The 12,075-nt window shown below is 36.7% G+C and overlaps 1 protein-coding gene across 1 annotated transcript in view; it reads right to left on the bottom strand.

The window, feature by feature from the left end:
• LOC127974733 (polypeptide N-acetylgalactosaminyltransferase 1) overlaps nucleotides 1-12,075 on the bottom strand; it is a 95,188-nt gene that overhangs the window by 57,690 nt on the left and 25,423 nt on the right. The gene's annotated exons all lie outside the window — the stretch shown is intronic.

Below are 12,075 nucleotides of genomic sequence, written 5' to 3'. Positions count from 1 at the left end.
GCTGCTATACAGAGGCTATCACAACAATTCTTGTGAATTATCATAAATCTACAGCTTTGTCAGTGAATGATGCATTTTTTTTAAGTGTTGTGCAATCTTAAATCCACGTGTGAAAATGCTATTTTTGTAATTTAACGCCATTTTTAAATCAAATTTGTATTCAAATATATTATAAATGTCACTTAAAATGAAGTTTAAATTAATAGACAAATTTTAATGTCACTGCTTGTTTTAAATTATTTGAAATATAAATGTTGTAGGCTACATATTATTTTTATAGATATTATTTGAGTTCAATCCCAGATTTATCCTATCATTTTGAGATATATACATACACATATACATTTACATACACACACACACACACAGACCTGTATATATCTACTTATAAACAGAGTGATAAAGTTAAATACAAATAATTCACATGCGTTCTAACCAAAGTCACATTTACTGCATAACACTTTAAATAAAAACTGTGTAAAATACAAACTATTACACTTGATATTTATAAAACAATTCCATGTTGTTTGTCAGTTTTATTCAGAGAGTAATGTTCTTTGTAATGGATGTAGGCCCTAATCCATTTTCAAAGCAATGTAAGTAACTTTGGATAAAAGCGCTTGCTAAATGACTAAATGGAAATGGAAACGTAAATGTAAATGTAAGTAAACAACTCGGACACTCAAAACTCGTCACTTTTAGTCACATCCAAATCAAAATGAAGTTGCAATGACTTGAAACAAGAAATGATCTATAAGTAAGCCAGTTATTGGCAAATGAATTCAATGTGCACCCCTGTGCCACCACCATCACACAATCAATCCCAAATGACGTAATGGACAAAGTCTGAGAAAAACAAAAACTGATGTCTTTCTGCCATCTAAAAAAAATAATCTCTAAAGCCTGTTTATCACACATCCCACATGTTCCCTTTCAAAAGGTTTGGGGAGAACTGCAGCAGAACGGCCACTATGGCTGGCGATTAAGCTTCAGACTCGTGGGAAATCAGAAATCACTATGAAAAGGAATCAGCCGCATGCAGCACAAATCTATCAAATGAACAGCAAAGTCATGATCGAAAAACGACTATGAGATTATTTCAGCCTGCCTCTCCTCCTCCTCTTTCCAGCCTAATATATTCCCTTCCTTTCCTTCATTACCTCCCTCTCCTGCATCTCAACTCTGTTCATGCATCGCGAGCGAGTTTGTAGCGATGATGGAGTCCGAATCGGTTATTCCGGGTTACTCTCCTACACGCGGCTCAGATGAATATAAGATCAGCATGCAGCACGACATCTCTACCAGACAGAGAGTGACAGCGCACGCACACACACACACACAGCAGCAGCGAGGTCTTGAGCGAGGTGCTGGTCACTGAGCCGCTCCGCTTCATCAAGAGCACTTTTCTAATCCCTCACACACTGTACAGACCTTTCCACAGTCCACCGCACAACACACACACACACACACACACAGCGCAATGACTGTGTTTGTCAGACAAACTTCCAGAAACCGATTGTGTTTCTGAGGTGTTTGACATTGCTAGTGCTAGAGCCTTTCCCAGGAACCATGGCAACGGCTGCTAGGTGAACAAAGGCCCAATTAAAGTCTCTCATCTACTGTGGGCAGGTCACTACAGCAACAAACAGCCTCTCTGTCCTTCACAAGACACCCAAACACACCAAATACACACATACAAACATTTTTCATACAGTCTTGAATTTTTTCTTTAGTTTTATTATAAGCATTTTCCACAATAAATGACAAAGCAAGCTATCATACTAAATGATTGTCACTTAACATTATTCAGAACTTAATGTATGACGATATATCGTCACAGATATTTGACGATACGAGCACAGAGACAGCTGGCCGTGTATCCATATTGTGGCACATGCTCAGCAGTGGAACACACTTAGTATGAATACAAGAATAACATTTTATTTATGCATTTAGTAGATGCTTTTATCCAAAGCGACTTACAGTGCATTCAGGCTATCAATTTTTACCTATCATGTGTTCCCGGGGAATCGAACCCCCAACCTTGCGCAATGATATGATAACGCAAATGATAACATGATTTCTTAATGTATGAAAAATGTTGAAAATAATAATAATAAGTATCTGAATTTTAAGAATTTTTTTTATTAAAAAAAAAACAAAAAAAAAACATTTGAGATGGGGATGATTCTGAAATTTGGTTGATTTGACATGATGGCACATCTGTTCTGGCTTGTCCAGCTGATGAATAATAAAATGACATATTCAAATACAGAATATTTGAATATGCTGATAACTACCATGATGTGATAAATAATCTGTGTTTGCATAATCATTTTCATAAATGGTCTAGAAATTGTGGATTGGGGTGGAGTTTTGTTCTGTGAACGTCTGCTACACTGGTAGATGACACTATTTTATTTTTAAAAAGCAACGAAAATCATGATTTCAGGATGTTGCTTTAAACAAAAACATTTTTCTTTGTATTTTATTTGAGTTTGTTGTGAACATTAATTTGAGTACAATCATGTAGTATATTTCAGGATTCATACGATGCTCAGTGCAACAAATTGTGTACAATTGCCTAGAATGTTTTAACTTTAAATTATGCCCAGCCTTCATTAAATTGTTCCCAAGTATAACTGTAACCTGTTTTCGTTTTTACGAAGAAAGGTAAAGTTAAAATAACGTATAAAAAAAAGAAATTAGGGGGGGGGGGGTAACTATGTTATATACATTCAGGGAGAGAACATGTTTCCTACTTCAATTCAATCCAGAATAACCTCAGATGACCTTCATTATGTTTATAGATATTAAACAAGAATACATGCATATTCGCAAACATCAGACCTTCTTTCTGATACATATTCAACCTATTTCCTCCACTTTCCTAGAAAGCCATCCTTCTTTAAATTTACCAAAAAAGTGATCATCGTATAAATCTCTATGGTCACATCTATCCCATTATCTAAAGTAGTCCCTCTTCTTTTAACCATTTACGTCTGATTGCTTTCTTACTGGCTGCCAAAAGCTCACCCATCAGGTATTTATTATCTGCTGTGACTATATCTGGATATACGCAGCAAAAATACAACAGTTTGCTTTCTAGAGGTATGTCTCTTCTAAAAAATATATTTAAGTGCCTCCTGTATTTCTCCTAAACAAAAACAATTTCATAAGCTCAAAAGAGCTGATAAGATTCACAAGTAATAAGGCTAACAGCTCCACTAATACAACAAATCCTCCTCTCTCTATGGCCTTATCCTCTTCTCTCTCAAATGATGAGCAAATCTCTTTCCAATGAACCACTAGAAAAAATAAAACCGTATTTATGAAAAAACGCTGTGAGAACACCTGGAATAAAAGGAAGAGGGCAAACTTACAGCCACAAAACAACACATGGACATGCTAAAACATGCTAGCTCTCGGTCTTAGTATTTGTGCAAAAAAAAAAATGCTGTTCTTAAATATCCCCCTCAAAGAGCTGCACCCCTCAGGTCAGCTGACTTGCTGTCCTATAAACACACATAATCACATACAGGAAGCAACACCTGTGATTGACACAGATGTCTGAAGAACTGTTCTTCTGAATTAGACAACAGAGGCAAGCGAAATACAAAAACAGGTGAAATAAGAAAGCACAATTAAATATCCAATATCAATGAATATATGTCCTGTATGCTGTGCATCCTTTGCACTGGGCATACAAAATATCATTTTACAATTATATACATAAAAAAATAAAATAAAAAATTAATCCTATCCAGCAAGGACATATTAAATTGATCAAAGTGACAGTAAAAAATAACATCAATGTTTTTAATGTCAACACTAAATGCTGTTTCTTTTCTTTATTTATCAAATAATCTTGAAAAAAGTACATACTATCTGTACTATCAATATTTGCAAAAGCTATTTTGAAAATGAACACCAAAATTTCTATTCAGTTCAGTCTAGTCTACAAACAGGACATTAATATTGACATTGAGTCATGTTTGCGATAGTATTCTCACACTGTTTTTCTAGAGCTGATGTCAACGGAGCAATTCAGTGATTAATCTACTCAATAGCTTTGATAATTATGAGACGTGATGTTTTCAAATAAATCACTGCTTGGAGGAACATAAATTACTCTGCTCTGTCAATACACCTTTCATGCATGCCAAAGAAAAAAACGACAAAAACACAATATTTCTGGGCAATATTTTTTCCACTCCGTGTCTCTCTGACACATCGTCATATGTTCAGATTTTTCTGGCATCAGGGCACCGTGACAGGATGCAGCCTCTGTTTAACTACACAGCCTGTTACGGACTTCCTGCTAATAGATCCGATCATCGGTGCAATCATCATCATCCCAAACCATAAGGAAATGGATTGCACGCTATTCAGGATTTTTTTTTTTTCTTTCCCACACACACCCAAAAATATGTGCTTTCTCACTCCCAGTGATACTTTCTTTATGAGATCAGCAACCACAGTGCTGTCAAAGTTTCAGAAAGGAAATGAACCCAGACAGGAAATCAGTCACAATGACACCTGTCAATCAATACCCCACAGAAAACACGTACAGAGGAGGACAGAAACCCTCACTGCTTACCGAGGTAAAATGTCAGGGTCACTAGGTCACACGTTAATAAAATGGCAAATTATTTATTAAACCTATGTTGAGAGATTAAGGCATGTGTGGGATATTTCCAAAAAAATGTCAAACTGTTTGTGTCAAGCCTAGAAAATAATGCAAAATAGCATGACAAGATCATAAGAGTGGTCCATATGAAAAGCAGCCATATCTATTTTGTGAACAGTATAATTTAGCAAACATCCAAGTCAAGAATGCTTTATATATGAATAAGAAATCACTACTACTTCATGAAGATAGGAAGAATTTAATCATTTTCACTGAATAGCTTCAGTCTGTTTCTCCCACAGAACTATGATATGGCTTTAGGTGAATTGTTTGGACTTTTATGAAACTTTTTTGGCGCTTTTGTCTCCTTTTTTAAGCTTGAAAGGTCCAGTGCCCATTCACTGTAATTATATGGAAAAAAACAACCAACACAGTCTTCAAAATGTCACATTATTTGTTGCGTTGTTCCACAGAAGAAAGTAAGCCATATTGGTTTGGTACGACGTGAGGGGAAATAAATGACAGCAACATCCTTTAATCTTCAAACTTGTGTATTTCATCTGACTGCACATCAGAAAGGGCAACTTGAAGGAAATCTTGAAGGAAATCACAGCCCACAATGTGGCATATCATAAGTGCTGGCTCTAATGTGACCAAGACTGAGGAATTTACAAGGGTTTTATGGAGCGTACGGACGCACATGCCGTGCAATACTAGTACTGTGTAAAATGCTGGCACTCAGCCAAGTGTTATTTTCGAAGCTGGCTTGGTTTGCTTACACAGGATAAAAAAAAGTGTTACAGAGACCATAGTGTGCTGCCTTTCACAGTTGAGCATGTGAAACCGCACACACCCCCCAGGGCCTTTACTACTATGAAGAGTGTGTGTTTAAAACAGCACTGGAACATTAGGTACGTCAGTTGAGGCAATGAGGGAGCAAGAGTGACTCTGTCCATCTGGCTCCACACCACGCCTAAGAGAGCATGAGAAACGTCTGAGAGCTCAGCTTCAGACGACACATGTGGCCCTCAACCCAACACAGACTGCTAAAACATCCTAAGCATCTGTGTCCATGGGTGGAGAAACTCTGTGTGTGTGTGTGTGTGTGTAAAACCCAGAGAAAACCAACAAAATGTCCCTCCTCATTAAAATGCAAGGCACGCAAGCCACAACCTCAACCGCTGTAATAAAACTCGCACACAAAATCCATCATAAACCCGACGACAAACCTCTTTCTTACTGCTATATAATGGCCAAATTTCAGAAGCATCACAAAACGGCAACAGATAAAACATGTTTTATCATCTATTCATTATTGAATGAGATAAAGAGCCTCTTTATTCACCTCAAGAACCGTCTAGCCAGGGTGTAAAATTAACTTTTTGCTACACCAGCGAATGGCCAATGAAATTTAAAAAAGTTACCGGATATATAAATATGCCTTCTAGCCAAGAAAATGTCATTTGTATTTTTCCATATATTTTTTTCATGGAGCCTTTCAGAGCCTCCCAGAACTAGAGTTTCTCAGAACTCCGGTAGTTTTGTGATACTTATATTGGTGATGCCACTGTATTTGTATTGTGATGCATGTGTAACGAACAAATATAGAATTGTTTTAACCACTGCATGAGTGAAACTTCTTAAAGAAATTCCAGTATTATATATTATTATTACCTGTACTTCTAATGAGAAACAAAATCTCATCTTTCAAATAATGTACATTTTTTCAAGAAATTAAAAAAATATATGCCATTTTGGCACTCTGTGATGTGTTGTGACAGATTGCTGTTAGGGCTGCATGATTAATCCAAATTAAATCGCAATGCCGATTAGGCAGAAGCTGCGATTGTCATGTGTATAGTAAATCTCCACCTGCAGCCCAGAGGGCGCTCTCGCTCTCAAACTCCAAATACATCCCGCAGAAAAAATCCAGGAAATCCCCAAAGCGGTTGCTTACTAAACAGAAGATTTAACTGCTTTAATTGATTCAACATAACTAATAAATACAGGATTATGACAATTTATGGTTTATCTGAGTTCCTCTTGCTATAATTTTTATGATAAAAAAGTATATAATAATGCAATGTAGGGCTGGGCGATATGGCCTAAAAATAAAATTTCCGATTTTATTTTTTTTAATTCGATTTCCGATTTTTTTCCGATTCTCCCCCCTACAAAGCAATAAGTACAAACAGCAGACAACTTAAATTAAATTATGCTTTTATTTAATCAAAAGTAGGGCTGCTCCTATCACTATCAGCCGATTGTTAATGCGCATCTCGTCAGCCGGTTTTCTAATCAGCGGTAAATTCCCTCAGGTGCGTGATTTCACATCGAGCAGCTGTTACTTACTACACAGAGCCGTTTGGTAACTGAAAAGATGTGCAAATAAACGCTGAAATTGAAAATGATTTGGGCATCTTCTCAGTTATGGCTCCTTGTAGTAACCGCTGCTCGATGTAAAATCATGCACCTGAGGGAATTTACCGCTGATTCGAAAACTGGCTTTTCTGACGAGATGCACATTAACGATCGGCCGATCGTGATCGGAGCAGTCCTAATCAAAAGCAAGACAAATGTAACCCCCATTTTCATATTCGGCTGCTTTTGACTGCGATGGGCTTTAGGCAGCGTGGGGTCTCTTGCTCCACGTCTGTCGCAGCAAACCCATACCAGTTCCAAACAACAAATGATTTTATTCCTTTCTTGGGAACAAACTTCCAATTCTCACCGGTAGCCATGTTGTCGCTTGCTGTTTCGTGTGTGCTATGATGTTGTTGTTGTCGCTTGCGATACTGCCATGTGAAACTAACTCTACGGAAGCTCCGGGGAGCCAAAAATGCACCATTACACAAAAATTCTATTTACTTATTTTTTAAATCGCCTGTAACAAAAAATTCAAATTAATTCATTCAATCGATTTTTCGCACAGGACTAATGCAATGCTAATCAACACAGCCTTTATCATTGCTTAGAATACTAAGAAATATTGCGTGCCTTATTCTGTGTAAGAAGGCACATCATCTAACTGTAGGATTTATTTAAAACACTCAACTGATGTTATGTTTGGAGTAAAAACATGTTATTAAATATGGTATTTTCACATGCTTTCAGATGGAGCAGCATTTACCACACAGACCCATAGTTACAAACTACGCAAACAGCTTTCGTTATTGCAGAATGATATGTTCGACTTCATTATCGTGCAAATAATATTGTTTGCGATTATGGATGCAGTTTTGTGTAGCTTTTAGTGAACTTACTTATTTAGCCATAGCACACTGACAAACTACGTAAAACCACATTCAGTGTTGATTATCATATTTAAAAATAAGTAGTACTTGAATTGAAGTTTGGGCTCTATTGTTAACCTTCGTAACCTTATAGTAACGTAAAAGGAATCCCAATAGTTGAGGGCATAAACTGAGGTAGATTTTCATCCCTAAGAAATTTGTAATTATAATTTAATTTATTTAAAGAAAGAGCAATTTAATGTTCAGTAAACCACTGTTTAATAAAAAAAATAAGCAAAAAAAAAAAATACCGTTACACCCCTACATTATTCTGAGGTAAGAAGAAAAAATGCTATTTAAATTTTTATGAAGGCAATCAGTTCCCCTTAGAAATACATTCATATAAACACCACCTCTAATTTATTATTGATATTTTTTTCCAATATTTCTGACTTTGCAAACACATAGCTTCTATGTTTGGTGCAATATTTTCTCTGCTGCGTGCCTAAGCTCTTCTTTCCTCATTACATCTGTCTTCAGCATATCCCGTATCTGTTCATGTTTACACATTTCCAAACAAATGACATTATGGGAAATGACTGCAATGCAGTATGTGTACATATCCGGAACAGGCATCAGCCAAAATACCCATCTGTGACAAACCTACTCAACACACTGGAATGAAATTAAAATGGGATTGGAATGTAATAATGATATAGATATATAACTCTTTACATGCATTAAATATGATTTACATTACATTAAATATTAATTCTTAACATTAAGGTCTGTCACTTGCCAAGTATTCTCGCAACCTCTATGCCAGTATGCCATGCAATCAAAGAGCTGCTCCTTTAAGGGACAACAGCCAGATACAAACAGGATTAAAGCATGAAAGAGATTCACTGGGATTGAGATTGGGATTATGACTGACATGCAGGAGGTCTGGATTTAGATTAACTTTCCAATTCATCCAAAATACGAATTACCTTGAAGCTGAATCAATTCAATGTCATCCGACGACTCCAACAAGTCAAGTACAAAATGTAAGTAGTTTTAGTTCTATCACACAGTCTTAGCTCTGCTACATATAAAGGCTTTCAAAATGCCTGCTGGATGAAAGAGACCAACGTGTCCTCGCACACGGGTCAAGTACAGACTATTGCGTGACAGCTACATACAAGGGTCAAGAGCAAAGAAAAGAAGTGCAGGAGTTTTCAAGGCTACTTGTTAGTGTCACTGAGCTGGTAAAGTTGCTGAAAACAAACCCGAATATAGCAAGTTGATTTATTGAGGGGAAAAAAGATTTCTGCTAATTGATAATGTCCATTGGCAAAGATTGCCAACTATCAGCAAATTAATTGGTTTGAATGCACTTCCTGTAAATCGCATTGGATAAAAGCTTCTGCCAAATGTAAAAGTTTAAGGCCCCTTTTTTAAATCTATGGGAGGTTCTTTGCCCCTTTTATCACCCACCAGGTAGACATAGAAAAGTAGTATTAAAAGCAGCACGATCTGAGACACATGCGGTGCAGGATAAGTTACACACTGATGTACTCAGGACTTTATTCACTAAAATAAAACTTACCTGTAATTGCAGCCTTAAATTTTAAAGTCACAACCTGCTGTGATAGTCCTTGCACTTTTACAACCACTATGAATTTGATTACCGAAGAAGAAAACTGAAACTAGAAAATAACTGCAGACATATTATTAAGTAAGATGAATGGAAACAAAGATGCTATGACATAAGATTATGCCAAAAAACATGTTTTACAGTAATAACTGTGGTATTTCTTTTAAATATGATGGAAACACACCAGATGTAATGCTGTAGTGTAGGCGTACATGTGTTTAGTTGTGGAGAGTGAAATGTGATTCTCTTCAGTGCAGCCCACAGTGATCTCAGCCATATTATAGCCAACACCCCACCCAAACCCTAACACACACACACTCTCTCATCTTCAACCCTCTTTTTTCCTCACACTCTCTGACCCACATTCTTTCTCTTTTTGGTAGAACATTCCACCATGAGATCGGCAAGCCGAAAATGTTACAAAGAAAAAGAGGTTGAGAGTGAGAGAAAGACTTACGTAAATCTGTACAACATCTTTCACAGCTTCTTCGCTTTCAACTTTTTTCAGTCTCTCTCTCCCCGTTCTCTGTGCTTTATTTCCCTGGCAGGACTCCCCTCCTCCATCTTAACACTACTCCAGTCATAAAGTTCAGGAGAAAGAGGAAAAAGAAAGTGGAGAGAGCTTCCAGACATGTCCAGGGTGAGCGGACAAGCTCATACAAGAGCCACAGGGCATAAGGCAGACACCACGACAGAATGGCCCAGAGAACTCTACTGTATATGAGGAAAAAAGAGGATTATTTTGGTTCATAGAAGCGACTGACTGCTTTCATGTCTTTAACAACCAATCTGTCTTCTTTCTGGTCTGTCTCTCGGTTTCTTTTTAGGGATTTTGTGGCAGAACAAGGAAGACACTCTTCACGTCAAACTCACAGACATTAAGAATGTTTTGAGAGAACATGTGGTTATGGAAGAGCTCCGCGAAAATTTCAATTCACAAAATTCACAAAACATGCTAAATAATCAGTGAAATATGTATTTTCATTTTAAGAATAGAGGAGTTCAGATGCAAAAGCCTCAAAGTGCTGTTTGGAATTTTTTTCTTAATGGCAATAAGTAGGTTCTTTTCATTGCAATTAAAAGGAAATAACAGAACATAAACATAGGAGCCTGAGAATTTAAATTTTAGAAGAATTTTAGAAGAAAACTGCACTTTTGCATTGTGTATTTATCAAGAATTTCATAAATATTATATTACAGATAGTTTATTTTATTTTCATTAACTTTCAAAGCTTGTGGTCAGTAAGGTTTTTTTGTTTTTTTTTAAGAAATTCGTATTTTTATCTAGCAATGATGCATTAAGTTGATCAAAAGTGACAATTGACATTTATCGTTAAAAAAGATTTATATTTTAGTTAAGTGATGTTATTTTGACCTTTCTTTTCAGCACAGATTCCTGAAAAATGTGTCACGTTTACACAAAAAACATTAAGCAGAACAATGATCTTTCAACATTGATAATAATAAGAAATGATTTTTGAGCACCAAATCAGAATATTACAAGGATCATTTGACACTGGAGTAATCACTGCTGGAAAATTCAGCTTTTCCATCACAGGAATAAACATCTTGAAAAAAAAACTGCATGGATAAAATAACCAACCAACCCACAACTACATATAAATCAATATTTAAAAATGACACCCTGAATCAGCTTTCACGACAGTTGCTCTCGACTAAGAACGAAAGCAACCTGATCGTGCCAAGGTGAGCTAGGATTTACTCTTACATAAGAGTTGGCATGGAAATACTCTCACCTTCAAACTCACATCAAAACCCTAAAATTACTGTCATCTATGCATGCTATTTCCTGCCTATAACTGCTGGTCATGCACTAGAGACCCAGCTTCATGCACGCACTGCTGAAACACAGCACACTTGTTTATAATATCAGACAAATAAATGAAGAGATGGGTGTCCTGCCATCAAAGAGATTCATGGTCAGGTGACTTCTCTGTCCCTTTCCATCTGTGACACACACAGGCATTGATTCGCACACAATTATGAATGAGTGCTGACCCTGCGAGATCCAAACTTTACGAGTAATTCAAATAAACCCAGAATATGTTTGCATCTATCTGTTTGCGCAGGAAACCAGCAAATCTGTGAGTTTAGACATTCACACAGTCACAAGACCAACTGGAGGGTTCCTGCATTCCCTCCAATAAACACATAAGCCTGTTAAAATGCACACGCACACACAATTTCCTGTGGATGAATGCGGAAGTATTAGCGAGTGATAATCACATCTAATTTTGTCACTGTGAAACTTTTTCTCCATTTTAAACTTCAGACCATAAATACAAACATACTGTATGCTACCACAGTCAGTTCCTCTTAATCCTCAGCACTGAGGAAGAATTATTATTATTTTTAACGTTAGTTTATTTTTTTCCCACTTCAATACTTTGGCAGTATGCTAAATTCATGCCATGTCAACACAGCATTTTGAATGGGAATGAAACAGAAGAGAGAGACAATTTTGACCTAAAATAAACTCATTCACTTGACTGAAGCACTCCTAAAAGAACTTCCTAAAGCACAGAAGCCGAACCGGAGCACTGATGAACGATGTG

This window comes from Carassius gibelio, chromosome B16, assembly GCF_023724105.1.
Source record: "Carassius gibelio isolate Cgi1373 ecotype wild population from Czech Republic chromosome B16, carGib1.2-hapl.c, whole genome shotgun sequence".
Lineage (NCBI taxonomy): Eukaryota > Metazoa > Chordata > Actinopteri > Cypriniformes > Cyprinidae > Carassius > Carassius gibelio.
The sequence above is the reverse complement of the archived record's forward strand: the minus strand, read 5'-3'. Positions and strand labels throughout refer to the sequence as shown.